The following is a 22,028-nucleotide window of genomic DNA, read 5'->3' as shown; positions in this document are numbered from 1 at the left end:
TAATTTCCATTTAAGATTTTCATTACACAGCAATGAGAGGTATTTTTTTGCATTGCATTGCAATAATGAGAATTTGAGGAGAAAATATGCACAATTAATTCTCATGAAAATATTGACATAATGCAGAAAGTAATGGTCCTAAAATCGATTCTGCAAATGCAAAAGAAATGCTTCATTTAATTAAAGCTGAAAATGAGCATAAAGTGATTTGTGTTGAAAAAGCCCATAGCAAACTTGAAATATGACACAGATTATCTCTGATAATTCAGATTATGGGCATCATGATCACATTAGCTGTATTAGGATTAGTTACTCCATTTTTGTTGTCTGTAGATTTGAGTTACTTGATAAATCTTGATGGCTGGATTTTTAATGTACAGTACAACTACACTCACCTGAAGGATTATTAGGAACACCATAATACCATAATAATACTGTGTTTGACCCCTTTTCGCCTTCAGAACTTCCTTTATTCTACGTGGCATTGATTCAACAAGGCGCTGAAAGCATTCTTTAGAAATGTTCGCCCATATTGATAGGATAGCATCTTGCAGTTGATGGAGATTTGTGGGATGCACATCCAGGGCACGAAGCTCCCGTTCCACCACATCCCAAAGATGCTCTATTGGGTTGGGATCTGGTGACTGTGGGGACCATTTTAGTACAGTGAACTCATCGTCATGTTCAAGAAACCAATTTGAAATGATTCGAGCTTTGTGACATGGCGCATTATCCTGCTGGAAGTAACCATCAGAGAATGGGTACATGGTGGTCATAAAGGATAGACATAGTCAGAAACAATGCTCAGGTAGGCCGTGGCATTTAAACGATGCCCAATTGTGCCAAGAAAACATCCCACACACCATTACACCACCACCACCAGCCTGCACAGTGGTAACAAGGCATGATGGATCCATGTTCTCATTCTGTTTACACCAAATTCTGACTCTACCATCTGAATGTCTCAACAAAAATCGAGACTTATTAGACCAGGCAACATTTTTCCAGTCTTCAACTGTCCAATTTTGGTGAGCTTGTGCAAATTGTGGCCTCTTTTTCCTATTTGTAGTGGAGATGAGCGGTACCCGGTGGGGTCTTCTGCTGTTATAGCCCATCCGCCTCAAGGTTGTGCGTGTTGTGGCTTCACAAATGCTTTGCTGCATACCTTAGTTGTAACGAGTGGTTATTTCAGTCAAAAATGCTCTTCTATCAGCTTGAATCAGTCAGCCCATTCACCTCTGAGCTCTAGCATCAACAAGGCATTTTCACCCACAGGACTGCTGCATACTAAACATTTTTCCCTTTTCACACCATTCTTTGTAAAGCCTAGAAATGGTTGTGCATGAAAATCCCAGTAACTGAGCAGATTGTGAAATACTCAGACTAGCCCGTCTGGCACCAACAACCATGCCACGCTCAAAATTGCTTAAATCACCTTTCTTTCCCATTCTGACATTCAGTTTGGAGTTCAGGAGATTGTCTTGACCAGGACCACACCCCTAAATCATTGAAGCAACTACCATGTGATTGGTTGATAAGATAATTGCATTAATGAGAAATTGAACAGGTGTTGCTAATAATCCTTTAGGTGAGTGTATAAAAAATAAGGCTAAATTCATAACCAACAATAACATTTACAATAATTATCAAATTCATTTTTGCATTTTACATGTGTAAAATGTAGTATATAACTACAGCTACAATTAAAACCAGTGCTTATTTGATAGCATAAACATGCTTAATTTGATGACTTTTCACTTTAAGATTTTGCTTTTGTTATGCCACATTTTTCAAGTTGTAGCAGCATTGCATTTTAAAGGGCTGAGAAGGCCGTCCAAACGTATCAGTGTGCTTGGCGTTTAGTAGATCTGCATGAGAGATCACCATCTATTATTACAGGTTCAGGCTAAACTGACAAGGCGGGGAAACAGGTGGCATCACTCAAGCTCCCTCTCTTCGGCTGGTGTCATGTATGTTATATAACGCGTAGAGCGATGCAGTTCCCTGGATGAGTGAGGATTAATTTAAACTCTCATCTGAACAGGAATGGCGAGAGAGTCAAAAGCAAGGGTGTTTGATGAAGTGTGACGCCCACTGTTGTGCACAAGCCAATGCTGAAAATTAATGAGGGGAGGGAATTGGCATGAGCGGTGCGAGGCTGGTCCACCCATGTCAAACGGCAGTAACAAATAGCATTTCTAATGAACTTGTGGCTGGAAAATCTTTAAATGTATTGGACTGTAGACCCACAAACCATCCACATATTGTGAGACTATTTTTGAAGCCTCTTAAAGGGACAGTTCACTCAAAAATTTGATGCTGAATTTGTTGTATTATTTTCTTTATGAAACACAAAAAGAGATTGAGCTTTTGTTCACCATACAGTAAAATTTGATAGTGATGTATACTGCCAGAATGATACTAAGGCACCACAGTTTTTAAGATGTGCAATCGCTTTGTGTGAGGGCAAATGTGAATGAAATCAGAAAATAACAAAAGCCACACTTGATTTTAATGTAACAGCGCTGAATGTTTCCTTCTTGTGGCATCTAAAAGAATCCAACATGAATGATAGCTGTGAACTTATAAGCTCAATCTAACATATCAGTCCACCCCCCCAAAAAATCTTTTCACCCTCTGACCTGACAATGACACAAGCATTTACTTGGGAATCCAGTCACGACGGTTTGTTATCTTAGGATTAGCCAGCGGAAGGGTTCACAAAAGAAGACTGCCTTTCTTTTCCAGCTTTGGTCCCCGCGTTGGCTCCCTCCCAACACTCAATACCAAGCTGCTCAGGTTAGGATTTAATTGCGTGTTCAGAGCTATAACAGGTGCTTTCTTTGGAGACAACTGGCAGACTGCCACCAGCGAGCCAATACTGATTTCTAACCCCCTGCACCAGGAGGAAAGTCACCGTGGCAGTGGCCAGAGAAGCGATACCATGAGTTTGTATTGGGAAAAAGAAGAGCAAGAATGGATTTTTCATCATGCTTAGGTGACTGACACAAAGGCTTAGAGCTGGTTATTAATTGCAGCCTTGGGGTCACAAATTGGGGTCTTTTGTGCTTTCAGGGGCACAGGGCTGAAGAGAGAGCACACTGTTTGCTTCTTCATGCGCTGTGTGGTCTTCAGTGTTGATAACAGAACCCCATATTTAGTGTCGCATGTGTCTGGTGCTGTGAAGGGTTGCATAGTGCCCATAGCATTTGAAACTAGGGGCTTTAAAGAATCCGCTAAAACTCTAGTTTCTCTTTAACTCTTTCACCGCCAGCATTTTTTAAAAAAGTTGCCAGCCAGCGCCAGCGTTTTTCATGATTTTCACAGAAGTTTAATGCCTTCCAGAAAATGTTCTTCTCAAAATATATAAACATACAATATACCAAATGAAAGAACAGACCCTCTGCTTTCAAAAAAAAAAAAAAAAAACGTTTCATCCTACCTTGAGTAGTTCTTTTGTAATCAGCTTTTGAATATGGGTAGTTTTCTTATTTTAAATTTTTCATGTATGAGGAACTCCCAGATGGCAGGTTGGAAAAATTAACCGTATGCAACAGAGCAAACTGTAGGATACTTTATACGACAATGCAATGCGTTCGACAGTCCATTTCCAATATGATGAACAGGAAGCTTTATCACATATATCGTAATTTTAGCTATTATAGTGTGCATAGATCTACACTTTTTACTCAATTTTTACTGGAAATAGTTGATCATATAGGTACTTATTTAAAGGTGTTGTAGAATGTAAAATTGTATTTACCTTGGCATAGATGAATAGTAAGAGCTCTGTACATGGTAATGACATATCGTGAGCCTCAAAAACAATTGTTTCCTCCTTCTCATGTAAACCTTGTGCATGTAAAAGAGACCAGTCTCAACATAACACCCACTGTGACGTTACAGTCGTGATATATGCCCAACATTAAATTACACATTAAATGAAGTAAAATTTTGTTGTTCACATAGACTGTAAAAAAAGATTGACAACGCGACGTCGCCTCCCTCCATTGTAATGAATTGAAACCAAAAATGTCCGACCATGGTCACCGCCATGTTACGTAAAAACGTCCGTTTGGAGCCAAGGCTTGCGCAGAAGGAATCATCCGTGGAGCCAGAGGCGGAGCCTCGGTATCAAACTTCCGCTCAAACGCCCAATTGAACCACGCCAATTATAACGACACTCCCCATTTCTATAGCATCAAATTACTAGCTAAAATAAAACGTAGCACAAAAAAGAACACTTGAACATATATCAGCATGATATCAACTACTTGAAAGGACCAAAACCATCTTTCAGAAACTTTTATTGGAAGTGTAAATAATTTTTTTTATTTAGAGCAGAGTCATATCCGTTTGAATGGAGAGGGCGGGGTTTATGACTTATACTGCAGCCAGCCACCAGGGGGCGATCAAAGAGCCAGTGGCTTCACTTTTCCTGATGAGGCACACCTGGTTATTCTAAAAACAAAGTTGTGACTGCTGAGCGGTACATGCTGGTTAATGCTAGCATTTAGGCTGAAGTATCTACTTTGTCTAATACAGGCTCAAACATAAGGTCTGTTTACACATACAGAGAGCTAACAAAATGAGCTGCTCTGAGAAACAGCCAATCAGAGCAGAACTCAACATTATTATTCAAATAAGGAAATAATAGACCATTTCATTCTGGGGACAGATCCTAGGGTGGTAAATGGACATGTAAAACCGTTCTGGATATTTTTTGCACTTAATAAAGCCATATACCTTCTATGTGGATATTAGAGAACAATATGACATTTTGTATCAATGCATTCTTTGGCACCTTTAAGGAATCTTATATCATCATGCACTCGGCTCAGTATGCTAGTATTTCATTTCGAACACAGTACATTATAATTCCTGCAAAAGACCCCGGACTCCGTGACTCCAACAAGAGCTATAACCAGTACAGAGTCTGTCCTATGCCGACCTGTTCTTTTATTGATGTTCCCGCGGGGGTTTTGCTGAAGGTTTGGTGTTATTATGACGACGGAGCGTAGGAATGTAATGCATGTGTCGTAACTGACATGCCCTTATACAAGAGATTCTTCCATGTCTGATCGACCCTCAGTGAAGGTCTCAGACTATTCGATTTTTAAAAGATTATGAAAGTAGGAGACAGTGAGTGAAAAACCTTATCTTTCTCTTTAGCAAAAAACAGAGCAATCCAGCCCTCAGTTCTTTTTTCATGTAATCATTTTGCATGATCTCAAGAAACCGGCTTTAGTTTATTCATTTTGGTGGTTATAATGTTGGATGTAACGTGGAGCAGTTATTTGGTTCATTGTGGCCCAAGTCCGACACTTGTAGTCATTATCCTAACCTGTAGCTTAACACAGTGGTTTTCAAACTTTTTCACCATGCGGCCCCCCTTGTGTATGGTGCATTCCTTCGGGGCCGCCCAAAGAAAACTTGTGATACAATTTTTTTCTAAAACTCAACATTTTAATAGAAAAAAACATTAAATTATCCAAAAAGTAGTGCTTTTGGTTATTAGCCTTATTTTTTGAGGTTTAATTACCCAGAATTCATGATAAATTAAGGTATTCCATAAAATGTCATAAAACTGGGGCCCCCCTGGCACAATCTCGTAGGGCCCCGGCCCCCAGTTTGAAAACCACTGGCTTAACAATCTGAGGAATTCGTTTGCTAATAATATTTTTGTTGTTTTAAAGATGTGCAAAATTATATTATCAAGTATATCACTTGCTTTGCAAAGTCAGCCTTCAGTGACAAATTCAATTTGCATGCACTTTCAGAGCATGATGTAGAAGCACATTTGATTGTGTGTGCAAGGCTTGTAAAAATCAACGTCATGTACATTTTTAATACTTTAGCCGATAGTGCTCTGTGCAATTTTGTGTGCACGAGCCCCCTGCGATTTTTCTCATGTTTGTCAAGAGCGGGGGACGCGTGTGATGGAACACACACCACACACACGTACATAGAACAGCGACAGATAAAGAAAAGTAATTTTTAGTGTTTTTCTGACAGTTCAAAAGAATATTTTCAAATAGACTACTAGGCTACTATGAACAATGAACTATTATAAACATGTGAAATGACTGAAGAACAACTCGTAACATAAAAGCAATAGGCTATTATGTATGTGCATCACTTCTTATGCTGTTTTGATGAAAGTTTGTATTTTCTGACATACAGTACTGTATTACAAGGTTATTTTGCTTCATGTACCTTACTGTTTAATACTGTTTACATGAATGCTTATGTTTTAAATCATAAAGACCTTTCGGTTTGGTTCATAACACCAACATTAACCATAATCAAATTAATATGTTGTAGGGAACAATTGCAAGGGAACAATAAAAGACTTTCACAAACACATTTTTATAGGATCCAATATATTTTCTGTTATTTTTATCGGTATTATCCAGATATGATTTTTTTTGCCAATACTGCACAATACCCGCCACCCAACTGTCAGCAATAAGTTGCAACCCTTTATAAAACAAAGGAGCAGTTATATTCTAAAAGAAGAGGTTGACGTTTGCTGAAGAAACGTAAGTGCTTGCTTGTTCATTTAATGTTTGAGCACCGACTGCACTTTTATTTCTGCCTTTTCTTTTTCACATATTTTCAAATCTTTGATTTCTTAATTTTACAGTTATTTTCTTATGTAATATGTGTTTTTATTTAGATTTTTAATATTTCCTTTGTAAAGCACTTTGACTTTAACTGTTATTTTTGTTTTTATGTTGATACTATTGTTGTTTTTAATAAAACATTTAAATGTTTTTATGTAAAGCACTTTTGGGATTAAAGTTAGGTTCAGGGCTGATACCAGTTAATGACCCAGTTAGACACTAATGCCCCAATCAGACTACCAGTGACTACTGTAGCAGTAGCACAGCAACACGATCTCATTCATTTCAATGTAAGCTTGGTGTCTTCCGGCAACACAAGCGACAGTGACTGTTGGGGCGAACGGGTGGGGCATGTCCAGCGATGTGGAAAAGTTTAGAAAAGTTTGCAAAAACCTTATGCAAATGATGAGCTAGTTTTGGAAGAACAACCAATGAGAGCGAAGCATGGAGTTCACATCATCACTTTCTGCAATGGATGGTACTCATTTGTTTATGACAACCAGAATTAGAAATGGCTCCTAGGACCACATTCAAAGAGACGAGCGGGACACAGCAAAAGTCGCTTGTAATGTTTACAGGGCATAAGTACATAGAATGTACTAGTGATGCGTAGGTTGGCGTTTTTCCAACCTGCTGGTCCCGCTTTTTTGAAATATTTGTCCCACCCCAACCTGCCCCGCACCACTGTATCTATTTTTACAACCCGCACGCACGACCATTAAAATAGACATGCTAGGCATTTGTAATGTGTAAAAATGGCTTTATTTCAGCATAAAAGTGCTTGGAAACCATTAGATTACATCGTCCTGTAAACTGGCAACAAGATATGCGAATGAACCATAGAAACCAGCATGGTCATATTAATATACACTGTAAAAAATGATTCTGAGTTTTAGTCAGGTGGACAAGTAAAATCATGTCCTGTCAACTTGCAGTGTCTCACTACGCACTAGGATGAGTTATAACAACCTCAACTTAAAGGGAAATTTAAAACTTTAAATAAGGTGTTCATATAACAACAAAACATAGGTTGTTTCAATTTTTTTGCCTCATGCGCATGTGCCAGAATCTCTACGTCATAATGACGTACTACTTTAACGAATTTGAACAAGACGCGCCAGCGCCATTTTCTGCACGAGAGGACGAGATCGCTACACGAGTTGCTGATGGGAGAAAAAAGAAGACGAAGGAGCTCTTATTTGAACGACTACAGATGTATTTTTATAGTAAGTATACCCCGATTTGTTCTTTCTTTCATGTAAAAAATAGGCTTGTTTTGTTTGTGTATTGATTTAAGACAACTTGATTGGTAAGTTAACGTTAATCAGGAGCCACACGCACATTTTTGCTAGCTATGCAGTGTTAGACACCGAGCTGTTAGACACGTGAGCAGAAAGAGAAGTCGTCTTTGACTAGTGTAAGTTAATGTTGGTAAATAGATAAAAACGTGTACAAATTGGTGTAAAATGGCCCAAAATAGCTTTTTCGCATGGTTTAAAGTTTTCAGGCACCGTGATCAACAACACCTGATCTCCGGCGGGCGGCGTTGGCTGCGAATTAAAAAAAAAAAAAATTATATTAATATCATTTCGCGTTCATGCGTTCACCCACAAATAGGATGAGAGGAACACATCTTTTTCTCTCAACCAAACTAAACTAGCCAATCAGAAGTAGAATGGGGCGGGTCCGCAGGATGGAAAGTAAGTTTATAAAGAACAGGAAAGATAAGACCTAATTGATAAAGCACTTAAATAAGTGGCGCTGGGCATGGATAGAAGGAATGGGCAGAGACAGGCAGCATTTTAGAAGAAATTAAGAGAAGCAGGTGCTTGCATTTCAAATGCTGTCTCACGATATCAATATAAAGTTGCATTTGTGTCAAAACGTTTTGCTTGCATTAAAATATTCTCTACGCACATGCGTTAACGCACGCATCCACGTGAACCAGATCCCACATAATCCTGACAAAAACACACATTCGCTGATGGTTTGTGAATCTAATTTGCGTGTTTGCGTTAACGCGTGCGATTACAGAATAGTATAATGACACACTCGTAGATCTGGTTTGCCTGCATGTGTGTGTGAAACGCGTAGATCTTGACTGTAATGCTTTGCCAAAAGATTAATGCAAAAAACAAATGGACTTGACTAAATTCCTGGGTGTCTGAAAAGGCAAAGTCACATCATCATTTGAATTATAAACTGCAATGTTGCAGTATCCACTTCAAATTTAGGTTGCAAAGGTTGCTTGGTGTTCACTAATAAATAATAAATCTGTATTAAATGCCACCACTTATTATTCTATAAACGTGTTTTAACCAATGGTGAATCTCATTTGTGTGCCCTATTATAACCATGCATATATGCAACCAAAGATTTTTTAAATTCCTCATAGATCTATGTCACTTATTTTTACTCTTAAAGTGCACTACATTGATTTAAGTGCACTCCTGGTTTAAGTGACATCAGCTGGTTACGTCTACTATTAAATCTTATTTTGGTGCTGAACAAAAGGTAACAAACAACTGTTGTTGTACCACATCACTGGTAATTTATTTACAACAAAAGTATGCAAAAAGTGTACATATTTGAAATTAATGTTTTTATTTTTCAAGACAGAGGGGGAGGGGGTGAAAGAATAAATGAAAAGAAAAACAAAGGATTGAACCAATAAAGGAGGTACTTTAACCATCATATATTTTACAGACAACAAACCAAAGGATGAGGACTGCAGCATTGCTTGGGCTGCCGTGATACATGCGAGAGACTCCATCTAAATTCATGAAGATATGCGAGGTAAGCTGAAACCTTTAATGCATTGTTTCCCAATCCTGGTCTTCGGGCACCCCCTCCCAGAAAGTTTTAGATGTCTCCTTATTTAAAAAACCTAATTTGACTCATCAGCCTCCTTCCAAAATGGTAAAAATGTGTCCCTAACAAGCTGATGAGTTAAATCAGGTGTGTTAAATAAGGAGACATCTAAAACTTTCTGGGAGGGGGTGCTCGAGGACCAGGATTGGGAAACACTGCTTTAAGGCAAAACAAGGGAAAATTGAACATTAGATCTCTTAATTTGCAGGGGTCTGGGGACTTTAAATTGTTTGTGAAATTGGTTATAAGTAATAGTACCTTAATTTTCTTTTCATTCTACAAAGCCCAGTGACCATGAAGAGGATGTGATCAAGGGCGTGGTGATCGGAATCCTAGTGGTTGTGGAAAATGCGGAGCCTTTTCCAGAATTCTACAATGACGTTGCCCTGGTGATTGAGGAAGAAGTGGTGATGCGTCACCCTGAGTGACATACCTAATGCTTTTCTGAACCTGATTGGCCTGGTGTACGCATTAAACCTTGACTATCCAAAGGAATTAAAATTCACTTTTGAAGTGATACAGCGCCTGTTCATTGGAGTTGGATCACACTCTTGCACCGCAAGAGTTCACTCTTTGAAGAGCAAGTTGCTGAGATAAGAAAACTATTTTCTTCTCCTTGTTACTATAAGCATTTACAGTGTTACACTGTTTTAAAGTTTAAGACCATTGTTATTTTAGATATTATTGTTTTAAAGGGATACTCCATCATTTGTCATATTGAACTGTTATTACCTTAAAGCAATGGTTCACTTTGAAATTAAGTTCTAGTGTTTTGGCTTGCCTCAAGGGCATCCAAGATGTAGGTGTCTTTGTTTCTGTGGTAGTTTCACTTTTGATGTTTTTAGGTCAAACCGTTGCTGTCCGTCAGCCATACAATGCAGGTCCATGGTCCCCCGGTAAACATAACCCCAAAGAGCATTCACAGAGAAGTCCAAATTTACAACTGTCCATCGTAAGTACACATTGATGGCCTTAGACACGAAACGAGCGGTTTGTGTGAGAAGACGAACACTATTTGTGTTGTTTTTGCCCCTTGTGCGCAGCCGCGTCTGTGCTTGGTCTGCGCATGCGCCGGAAGTGATCTCTCGCACGTGTACGTCACTCATTGTTTACACAGAACAGAGATTCTAGGTAAGACAGCTAATAGAAATTGTACTAATTTGTGCTTATCCGGGATGTTTAAACTGACATGAAAGAAAACAATTACGTATGCTCGCGTGAACTCATCCAGGAGATCACTTCCGGCGCATGCGCAGACTAAGCACAGACGTGGTTGGGTACAAGGGGCAAAAACAATATAAATAGTGTTTGGTCATTTCTAACTTCATCTCTGTTTGGTACCATTGAATGAACTGGGCTAAGCTAAATGCTACCAAAGTGTCGCCAAGCGCCACAGTTCTTAAAGGAATAGTCTACTCATCCTCAACACCAAAACATGTCACTACCTCAACCAAGAATTGTTGATACATCCCTCTATCATCTGTGTGCGTGCACGTAAGCGCTGGAGCGCGCTGCGACGCTTCGATAGCATTTAGCTTAGCCCCATTCATTCAATGGTACCATTTAGAGATAAAGTTAGAAGTGACCAAACACATCAACGTTTTTCCTATTTAAGACGAGTAGTTATACAAGCAAGTTTGGTGGTACAAAATAAAGCGTAGCGCTTTTCTAAGCGGATTTAGAGGAGGAACTGTATTGTGTGGCGTGGTGGCGCTTTTGGGAGTACTTCGACTCGCCTGAAAAGTCCGCTCCCCTTCTCACTCTCATAATGGGAGAGGGAGGGTGTTACTGCGCCAAGTCGAAGTACTCCCAAAAGTGCTATTACGTCATAAAATATGGTTCCTCTTTTGGAGAGGCACTACGTTTTATTTTGTACCACCAAACTTGCTTGTATAACTACTCGTCTTAAATAGGAAAAACGTTGATGTGTTTAGTCACTTCTAACTTTATCTCTAAATGGTACAATTGAATGAATGGGGCTAAGCGAAATGCTATCGAAGCGTCGCGGCGCGCTCCGGCGCTTGCGTGCGCGCGCCCAGATGATAGAGGAATGTATAAACAGTTCTTGGTTAAGGTAGTGACATATTTTGGTGTTGGGAATGAGTAGACTGTTCCTTTAGGTGCGCGCACTGGGATGGTGGAGGTGTGTGTTGACTCTTCTTGGTTAAGGTAATAACATGGTTTAATATGACAAAACAATGGAGTATCGCTTTAAGTGTAACATTGGTATTCTTGAAATTTTTTTAAACAGACTGTTCACTTGTTACCTTGTTCTGCTTCCTCTTTCCTTGTCATGTTAGACATTTGATTGGGAATTAAAGACACTGTTTTATTTGAAGTTGTTAAACACAGGAACAACTTTACATGAATAATTCACTATAAGCTGTTAGGAAAATCTGATAATGACAAGGAGAGTTATTTGTACTATTTTGGCTCTTAAATGGTTCTGTGCATAGTAGAGCTGCACGATAAATCGCATGCGATACCATGCACATCTCGTCAGTTCCTTGATTAGTAGCAAATCGCCACCAGCTGCTCCCAGACGGAGCCGCACCCACCACACAGAGCCCCAGTTCACTGACAAGCTGGGCCATATTGCATGCATGTCGCAGGCAATACGTCCGCGATAGTAAATGCGAGGTTGCCCCGAATGTCGGTGAGCTGCGTCTCTGTGTGGTGGGTGCCGCTCCATCTGGGGGCAGCTGATGGCGATTTACTACTAATCAAGGAACCGGCATTACTTACAAGATGCGCGTGACAATCGCATGCGACTTATTGTGCAGCCCGAGTGCATAGAGAAGTTTGCACGTGTTTTTGTGAGGTGTATATTTTAACATTGGTATTCTAGAATTTTTTTTAAACAGACTGTGTTCTTGTTACCTTGTCCTGCTTCTCTTTCCTTGTCATGTCTGACATTTGATTGGGAATTGAATTATTTGAAGTTCTTAAACACAGCTTATAGTGAATTCTTCATGTACAGTTGTTCCTGCTATGAAAATATCTGATACCATTCTCTAAGAATGAGTCTGTGCATAAAGAAGTTTGCATGTGCTTATGTGAGCTGAATATATGTGAGGGTTTTTCTTGTAATGTTTTCATATCTTTGCAAGGAAAAATAAATGCTGAGAGTTTCAATTTTGCAGTTGTGTTGATTTAATTTAAAAAAATCTGGTTTCAGGCAGATATCTAGAACTTCTTGTCAAAGAAAGCAATGAAGTCTAATAAACTCAAAAAGTTAAGTTGTGATGTTGAGGAAAACTTACTATTTTATGTCAATTAGACTTTGTTAATGGTTGTGAAAACATGAAAAATTAAGTTCAACCAATATGTTTTTAAGTTTACTTAACAAAAAAATCTAATTGCTTATTAATTGATATGGTACGTTGGCCCAATTTACTGCAAGTTATTTCAACAAATACATATAAGTTGAGTTAACTTAACTCCTAATGTTGGCTAAACTTAACTGGATCAATGCAATAAGATGACTTGACCAAGTCAAGTTGTGTCAACAAATCATTTTTTACAGTGTAGAGATAGGATCAAGATAAACATTTTCAACATTTACAAAGCAGCATTTGTATTATCTATTCACAAATTACCTACCTTAATTTCTCCAGCAGATCATCTTTCATCTTTTATTTCTCTGTTCTCTACTTGGCGCTTCCATGAGGTGACGCCAAAGGTTTGGGGATATCAAGTTACGTTGCGCAAGTTACGTTGCGGAAGTGACGTTTCCAGGTAGGCCTATGTAATTTAACCTTATCAAAGAATCTAATAATATATGAAAATATATATTCCCAAATGTTTAAAATATGCTACAGGGAATTAGACGCAACATACATGTTTTTTATTTTGTTTTTAATGACCCGCCCCCCAATAAAGTTATAATTTCTTTACCCGCCCCAACCCGACCCACGGGTTACCGAATTGCTACAGAATGTTGAGACTGGTCACTAGAGCCAATAGCGCTACACATTCTAGGCTGACTTAATGATGATGGTCACAAGACACATGAGAGCCAGTGATATTTCACAATCAAAGATAACATTTTGCTGCTTCTGGCAGCATTTTTTAAAATCGCATTTTGCATCTTTTCCTTATATAAATCAATCGTTTGACCTCGGTCACAATTTTATATGCTTTGTTTTATATTCAAATATATACATTTATACCCCAATATATTAAGCTTCACCTGCTGTTGGTGGAGGCGCTAAATTAGTAAATGCTTCTGTGGGTTGTATTTGGGGGAATAGAGAAACAACTTAAAAGGTTGTATGGATGGAAGATAGGTTGAACATGTGCTACTGTATATAAATAAACTTGCCTAGCCTTGCCACCAGTGTTATAAGGGGTGTTGTTGTTATGCTATTGGTATTGTGCTAATAGTGCAAAGGTCATAGGTTTGATATCCAGAAAAAAACACACAACAAAAAATGTACAGATTGAATGTACTGTAAGTCGCTTTGGGTTAAAGAGCACCTATTGTCCGATTTTTTTTTTTATTCCTCTGGTGTGTAAGTGTGTATTAGTAAATGTTAACGATAGGCAAAAGATAAAAACCGAGTTATCGTCTCCAACATAAATCTCTTTTCTTGGACTACAACAAACACACGGATTGTAGGCAACAGTTTACTTCCTGGGATTGGTGATGTAGACAAGACCGACATTATCATAATTCCTCCCGCTTCGGACTCACAACCCCCTTTCAAACATGGTAAGGAGCGTCACATTTTCTGCTGACGTCACAAGGTATTCAGACCAAAGACAACGTACAGATTAGCTGGCCAGTCAGGGACACAGCGCTTTTCAAATCCATGCGTTTTAGGAAGAGCGTGAAATCTGGAGCTACAAAAATGTACGGTATGTGAAAAATAATGTGTTTTTAACCATAAAGCACACAAACACATTGTATTATACGAAATACACAAAATAACGATGTTTTTTGAAAGCAATGAAATAGGTGCTCTTTAAAGCATCTGCCAAATGTAATTCTAGGTGGTTTCTTATAAATAACTGTTATTACTTCAAATAACAGTGAGCAGCACTAAAGCAGATGCGTCTCTTTTAATATTTGTATAATCACATTTTTCGCTTTGTGTCCAATTTCAATTAATGGATTGAAAAACAACGAATAAATTGTACAGCCTTGACAGAGCTTTCATATTTCAAATACAAAATTCTTAAGCATCTGCTTTTTTCCCAATATGGGCACATGTTGAGTAGCATTTTTAGATTGCTTTTAAATAGGATCTCATTCAAACCTTTTCACTAGCCAAGACATTTCCATGAAAGCCTCTGCATGAGGAAATAGGCAGGCTTGTATTGGATTGCCTTTCCACCGTTACTCATGGGTTTGTTCATTGCACATTTCCTTTTGTATCAATCTATTTCCTTTTCAGGGCCCACCCTACACACAATTCAACCTTTTGTATGAGGGGGTGCTAAAAATCAAAATGCCCCCTGGTGAAGATATTTACTCAATTTATTTGATTTAGTTTTTTAGTATACCCCTATTTGTATAAACGTATTTGCATGGTTAGAAACTAAAAATAAACCTCCTGCCCAGGTTTCCAAGCAACAGGCTTCTGACAGATTAACAGAATGCTTCGAACAGCCCTAAACCTTGATGGCCCTGATATGTTCCCCCACACATCCTCTATTCACCTTCCGGATCATGGATGAGCTAAGCGTCATAAGTGATTATCGCTGTTCTCACCAGTGCCACCTCTCCAGTTGAACGCTTGCACCGGATAATGACAATTTCCTGAACGGAGTGGGAAATTAATTGTTTGGTGTGCGGCTGCCTGATATTAAAGCATTCCCACCAGTCACTTCTAATAATGGTAATTACTAAGATCGCTTTGTGCTAATTACCGTGCGGTATTGTAGCTACAGAGGGCTTGTTTGTGAAGCCCACCCTCAGCCCGTGAACTTTTGAAACGAATGTTCTTTCTAAAAAATAATAACCAATAATGTTGCAACAGAAATACTTTTTCTTACTGTCAGTTGGCCTGTTATGCTTTGTTAATGATATTCTCCACTTCCCGATTTAGTATGCATGCTACTGTAGCCCTGTCAGTGCATGTAAACAACATATTGGACAATGCTTCACTTGCAATGCTATTATTTTCAAATGTTATGACAATGTCATGTTTTAATGTTCTCAATGTGTAAAACACCAATTTTGTATATTTTAGAAACCTTTTTAAATATTATGTAAATTGTAGAAAAACACTATTTACAAATCAAGTTTAGATGTTGAAGTTTTGTTTCATTTAAAGTCACCATCACCTTAGAATTGCACTATTGTCTTTTCTTTGCCATAGCAAACATGTTTTAAAGACACAACGTTATGGCAGCCAGTTCATCCAAAAATGAAAATTCTGTCATCATTTACATACTTTCATGTTGTTACAAACCTGCATAAATTTCTTCAAAATTTCTTCTTTTTTCCTACTATGGAAGTGATTGGGGCTCACAAATGGTTTGGTTACAGACATTTCTCAAAATATCTTCCTTCGTGCTCATCAGAACAAAGAATTGGGTAAATGATAATTTTTGGGTGAGCTATCCCTTTCAAGTTAAGGGTCAAGAGTCCAACTAAAACACACACTTATCAACATAATAGTACTTTAAATGAAACAAGACATCAAAAGATAAACCTAATAAGTGAAAAGTGTTTTCTACAACAACATTTTTACAGAACATTCAGTAATAATGTGTTTCACCAGTTTTAATGTAATATTTCTCTATCATTAACATGCAAAAAAATCTTAAAATATACATTGGTGTACACTTACCTTAAGGTGAAATCAGAACACCAGATTAATACTGTGTTTGACCCCCTTTCGCCTTCAGAACTGCCTTAATTCTACGTGGCATCGATTCAACAAGGTGCTGAAAGCATTCTTTAGAAATGTTGGCCTATATTGATAGAATAGCATCTTGCAGTTGATGGTAAATGGACTGCATTTATATAGCGCTTTTACAGACCTATGGTCATCCAAAGCGTTTTACAAGTTGCCTCACATTCACCCATTCATACACCGATAGCGATGTCAGCCATGCAAGGCGCCAGCCAGCTCGTCGGGAGCAGGTATCTTTCTCAAGGACACCTTCACACTTTCGGTTTGTAGACAACCTACATGAACCACTGAGCCACTGCCTCCCCAAAGATGCTCTATTGGGTTGAGATCTGATGACTGTGGGGACCATTTTAGTACAGTGAACTCATTGTCATGTTCAAGAAACCAATTTGAAATGATTCAAGCTTTGTGACATGGTGCATTATCCTGCTGGAAGTAGCCATCAGAGGATGGGTACATGGTTGTCATAAAGGGATGGACATGGTTAGAAACAATGCTCGAGTAGGCCGTGGCATTTAAACGATACCCAATTGGCATTAATGGGCCTAAAGTGTGTCAAGAAAACATCCCCCACACCATTACACCACCACCACTAGCCTGCACAGTAGTAACAAGGCATGATGGATCCATGTTCTCATTCTGTTTACGCCAAATTCTGACTCTACCATCTGAATGTCTCAACAGAGACTCATCAGATCAGGCAACATTTTTTTCAGTCTTCAACTGTCCAATTTTGGTGAGCTCGTGCAAATTGTAGCCTCTTTTTCCTATTTGTAGTGGAGATGAGTGGTACCGGTGGGGTCTTCTGCTGTTGTAGCCCATCCGCCTCAAGGTTGTGCGTGTTGTGGCTTCACAAATGCTTTGCTGCATACCTCGGTTGTAACAAGTGGTTATTTCAGTCAAAGTTGCTCTTTTATCAGATTGAAACAGTCGGCCCATTCTCCTTTGACCTCTAGCATCAACAAGGCATTTTCGCCCACAGGATCCTATCGCATACTGGATGTTTTTCCCTTTTCACAACATTCTTTGTAAACCCTAGAAAGGGTTGTGCGGCCGGCGCCAATAGCCCTGTGGTTAGTGCGGCGACATGTAGCGCCAGTGCGCTCGCGGCGACCCGAGTTCGATTCCAGGCTCTGTGGTCCTTTGCCGGTCCTGCTCCCTTATCTCCACCCAACACTTTCCTGTCAACTCTCTACTACCTCACTATCCAAAATACAGGCATAAAAGGCTCTGAAATATATATATATATATATATATATATATATATATATATATATATATATATATATATATATATATATATATAAAAGGTTGTGCATGAAAATCCCTGTAACTGAGCAGATTGTGAAATACTCAGACCGGCCCGTCTGGCACCAACAACCCGGCCATGCTTATAATTGCTTAAATCACCTTTCTTTCCCATTCTGACATTCAGTTTGGAGTTCAGGAGATTGTCTTGACCAGGACCACACCCCTAAATGCATTGACGCAACTGCCATGTGATAGGTTGATTAGATAATTGCATTAATGAGAAATTGAACATATAATAATAATCCTTTAGGTGAGTGTATATAGGTGTTTTAAACATTGTGAGAACATTAAAACATGGCATTGTCATAACGTTTGTAAATGATACAATGTAACAGTTCTCTAACATTCACAAAACCAATAAACGTTTTTCAAATATTAAAAAACTGGACACTTTTTATGTTGGCCTAACGTGTTTGGAAACGTTGCTGGGAACTTTCAAGTTGTTTTTTTCTGTTAGCTGGGAACGCAATGATCTGACAACCAAGCTTCAAGTTGTAGTGTAAATTCCAAAGGTGACTTGTTAAAAACAACCTTATTACATTAGATTCATTACTGTTAATGTGTGTGCTGTCTTGCGGGATTTTAGGAGGGCTGTCTGTTTTGTTGTTGTGAGAGAAATTACATAAAAATTCGCCAAATCCAAGCTAAACACCTGATTAGCATATGTAGCACCCAGATGTCAGGTTCTTAAAAGTCACTGTGACTTAAAAGTGACATTTAAAGTAGCAGTCAGCAGGCTTATAAACGTACAGTATGCTCCATTAGCAGGTGCTGTCAGTTCAACCTGTTGAGGTGTGGAAACGGTGAACGCTTTTAGTTTGGACGAGCAAGATCATTGGTGGAAATAAGGCAGACAACACAATTGACCTTGAAATCTTGATAAGGTTTTTTTATTTTGTCACCTTAAAGGAATATTCCGTTTTCTTGGAAGAAAAAAACAGATGATTTGCTCGCCACCACGTCATCTAGGGTGTTGATGTCTGTCTTTGTTCAGTCGAGAAGAAATTGCGTTTTTTGATGAAAACATTGCAGGATTTTTCTCATTTTAATGGACTTTAATAGACACCAACAATTAACACTTAACTCAACACTTAACAGTTTTTTTTCAACGGAGTTTCAAAGAACTCTAAATGATCCCAAACGAGGCATAAGGGTCTTGTCTGGCGAAACGATTGTCATTTTTGACAAGAAAAATAAAAAATATGCTCTTTTAAACCACAACTTTTCGTCTAGGTCCGGTCCAGCGCGACCTTACGTAAATGCGTGGTGACGTAGGGAGGTCACGTGTTACATATATAAAACACACATTTCCGGACCATTGTAAACAATAAACTGACACAAAGACATTAATTAGTATCAGTTGACATACAACAACGTAGGAACAGTCCTCTTTCTCAACACTTGTAAACACTGGGGCGGAGTTTCGCGTTCGTCCTCTGTGACCTCTTGACGTGATGACGTATTGCGTCGGGTCACGCTAGCGCATCACGACCGGATCTAGACGAAAAGCTGTGCTCCAAAAGTGCACATTTGTCATTTTTCCTGTCAAAAACGACAATCGTTTTGTTAGATTAGACCCTTATGCCTCGTTTGGGATTGTTTATAGTCCTTGAAACTCTGTTGAAAAAAACTGTTACGTGTTGAGTTGAGTGTTGATTGTTGGTGTCTATTAAAGTCCATTAAAATGAGAAAAATCCTGCAATGTTTTCCTCAAAAAACATAATTTCTTCTCGACTGAACAAAGAAAGACATCGACATTTTGGATGACATGGTGGTGAGTGGATTATCTGGATTTTTCTTTTAAGAAAATTGAATATTCCTTTAAGCAATATGGCATTGTCTACTACAGCTTTGTTGTTATATATTTGATTTATACACTGTTAAAAAATATATTGCACTTAAATTTTCATGTGACTCGAGTCCCCCACCTCTGTCATTTACTCACAAACCTGTATACATTTCTTTGTTCTGATGAACACAAAGGAAGATATTTTGAGAAATGTTTGTAATCAAACCGATTAGAAGCCCCATTGACTTCCATAGTAGGAATAAAGAATACTATGGAAGTCAGTGTGGCTTCTGATCGTTTAGGTTACAAACTATCCTAAAGATATCTTACAGATATTGACAGACTTTTTATTTTTGGGTGCACTATTCCTTTAAGCTTGCTTTTATTCAGATGTGAAATCATGTATTTGATTTTCTTTTGTCTGACCTTTAACAGTACTTTTGACTTATGATGAACTATGCTATGGCAATTTACGAGTATCACCACTGTGGTGTAGAAAATGATTTATAACATTTACACAAAGAAGGTAAACAAGTCTAAAAGCAAATCAAGTCCCAGAATCTATATCTATCTGTATCTATATAGTCAGTTTTTCTTTTTTTCATATCTCAGTTTTCATCTTCTAGAACAAGTTTAATGGTCCTCCTCTCTGTCTGACTTTTGTTCATCCCGTATGTCTCTCCTGTGACCGCGGACTAGTCTGCAAGTTGGAGAATGAAAGTCCTACATCCAGAAGCTGTCATCATTAAGTACAGCAGAAACAGTGCAGTGGGAATCTTGCTTTAGCTTTCGGAAACCTTCATTGATCAACCTGAGTGTCCAGGGATGTGATGATAAGTGTAACAGACAGAACTGCCCTATCCTGACAGTATATTTCTCTCACGTCAAAAACACTTTCCACTTCTCATCAACGGTGCAAAACTCCCAGAGGCCGGGCCGGAGGTCAGCGTTGACGTTTTCTCTATGAAGAGCATACGCGGACAGGGCCGAACCTATAGCGGTCACGATAGTGCTGATAGATTGAGTGACACCAGGGAGGTCTCAGAGGAAGACAGTGAGGAATGGGACCTTCAGATCAACACGGGCGATAAAGGGGGTGAAATTACATTGAGGATGGGGAGGCCCATGGAGTGATTTATTCTGTTGGTGTGAAGATGTGACGTTAAAGGTGCAGGGAATCATTTCTGTCCCACTAGTGGAACTGAACGGAATTGCAGACATGATTACTTATGTCAGAAGCTAGTTATTATAGTTTATAAAGTTTAAAATATGGATATTTTTCTGTGAAAAATAGCATCGATTACCAGCAGAAGACCTTTATTTAAGCATTAGAGCTTATCTCTGTGAATGATCAACGTGATCTCATGAGAATACGTGTGTATTTTTACGTTTCAGTGTGGTTGTACAATACGTACATTTACTTACGTTTAAAACACACTGAAACGTACAATATCGACGTTTTGACAGGACTAATACGTAAATTATTTACGTATTTACAGCTTCACAAACGTACAAATTTGTACGTAAGTTATTCCTATTCAGAAATATTAAAATCACGGGCATTGGCGTTTCTTACTCATAACAATGACATGTTTTCAGTCATATTTTTTGACTTATTTATTTAAGACAGTTTACCCATTTACTTAATGAAATGATTATGATATTCAGAGAATTTCACAATATTTAACATTTTAAAACGTTAAAATGAATAGCATTTCTGTATTTATATTTAGTTTGTTTGCCATGACACACAAAAACGCGATTTCTCCTGCTGTCTTACTACTAAGCAATAATTACAACAAAATACAACATAAATTCACAAAAGATTTTACTTTTATTGCTGTAATCGACATCTTTAAATTTCATACGAGTGCGAGGAACAGATCCAAATTCAGCCCTTTATCCAGCGATCTTTATCCGCGTTCTCATCAGCAACCGTAATGTCAGATCGCGCGTTCGTTAATGTGAATTCAAATATCCCGCCTCAAGAAGCTTTACGACACATTGCTTTACGGCAGTGATATCAAAAGCTCATTGGCTCTTTGAGTGCCACTGTAACGTGGCCGGAGTGTTTTACCCGGAGAAAAACAAGATGGCTTATAAGAGGAAATAAACACTCGATGCAAACAGCAAGTTATCCCAAAAAAGCCTTTGTATTTTAGTCCTCTTCAACGATCACATCCAACTTACATACATGTAAACGGGGTGAAAGGCGAAGTAGAAACAAAACAACACTCGGTTCCCGTCACAAAAGAAAGAAAACATTAGCTTGTTTAGCTCACATGGCAGGATCACAACAACAAGTCTGAACATACTCCGCTTAGCTCTAGCTCTGCCTGGCGCATGCGCACTCACCAGTCTAAGCGCATACGTCAGCAGAGCTCTCATAAAGGCACAGTACACATAAACCATTACAATATGAAAGTGGCCGTTACAGATCCCCCCAGGTACTTTAAGGCTGTCCTCAGCCGTACACAACAGAGTACAGTATTTTAATAACCACAGACATGAAGTCATTCAAAACAATCAATAACACAGGGCACATCATAGTGAGGCACATACTAA

At 38.6% G+C, this 22,028-nt stretch overlaps 1 protein-coding gene and 1 long non-coding RNA gene across 3 annotated transcripts in view; both read left to right on the top strand.

Annotated features, from left to right (window-relative positions):
- The window catches only part of gabra3 (gamma-aminobutyric acid type A receptor subunit alpha3), a 253,492-nt gene that overhangs the window by 143,008 nt on the left and 88,456 nt on the right, over positions 1-22,028 (top strand). The window lies entirely within an intron of this gene.
- On the top strand, positions 7,520-10,116 carry LOC129455284 (uncharacterized). Its single transcript, XR_012371322.1, has 3 exons — positions 7,520-7,852; positions 9,333-9,422; positions 9,782-10,116. It is a non-coding gene; the product is annotated as an uncharacterized lncRNA (long non-coding RNA).

This window comes from Misgurnus anguillicaudatus, chromosome 9 (genome assembly GCF_027580225.2).
Source record: "Misgurnus anguillicaudatus chromosome 9, ASM2758022v2, whole genome shotgun sequence".
Taxonomy (NCBI): domain Eukaryota; kingdom Metazoa; phylum Chordata; class Actinopteri; order Cypriniformes; family Cobitidae; genus Misgurnus; species Misgurnus anguillicaudatus.
The sequence above is the reverse complement of the archived record's forward strand: the minus strand, read 5'-3'. Positions and strand labels throughout refer to the sequence as shown.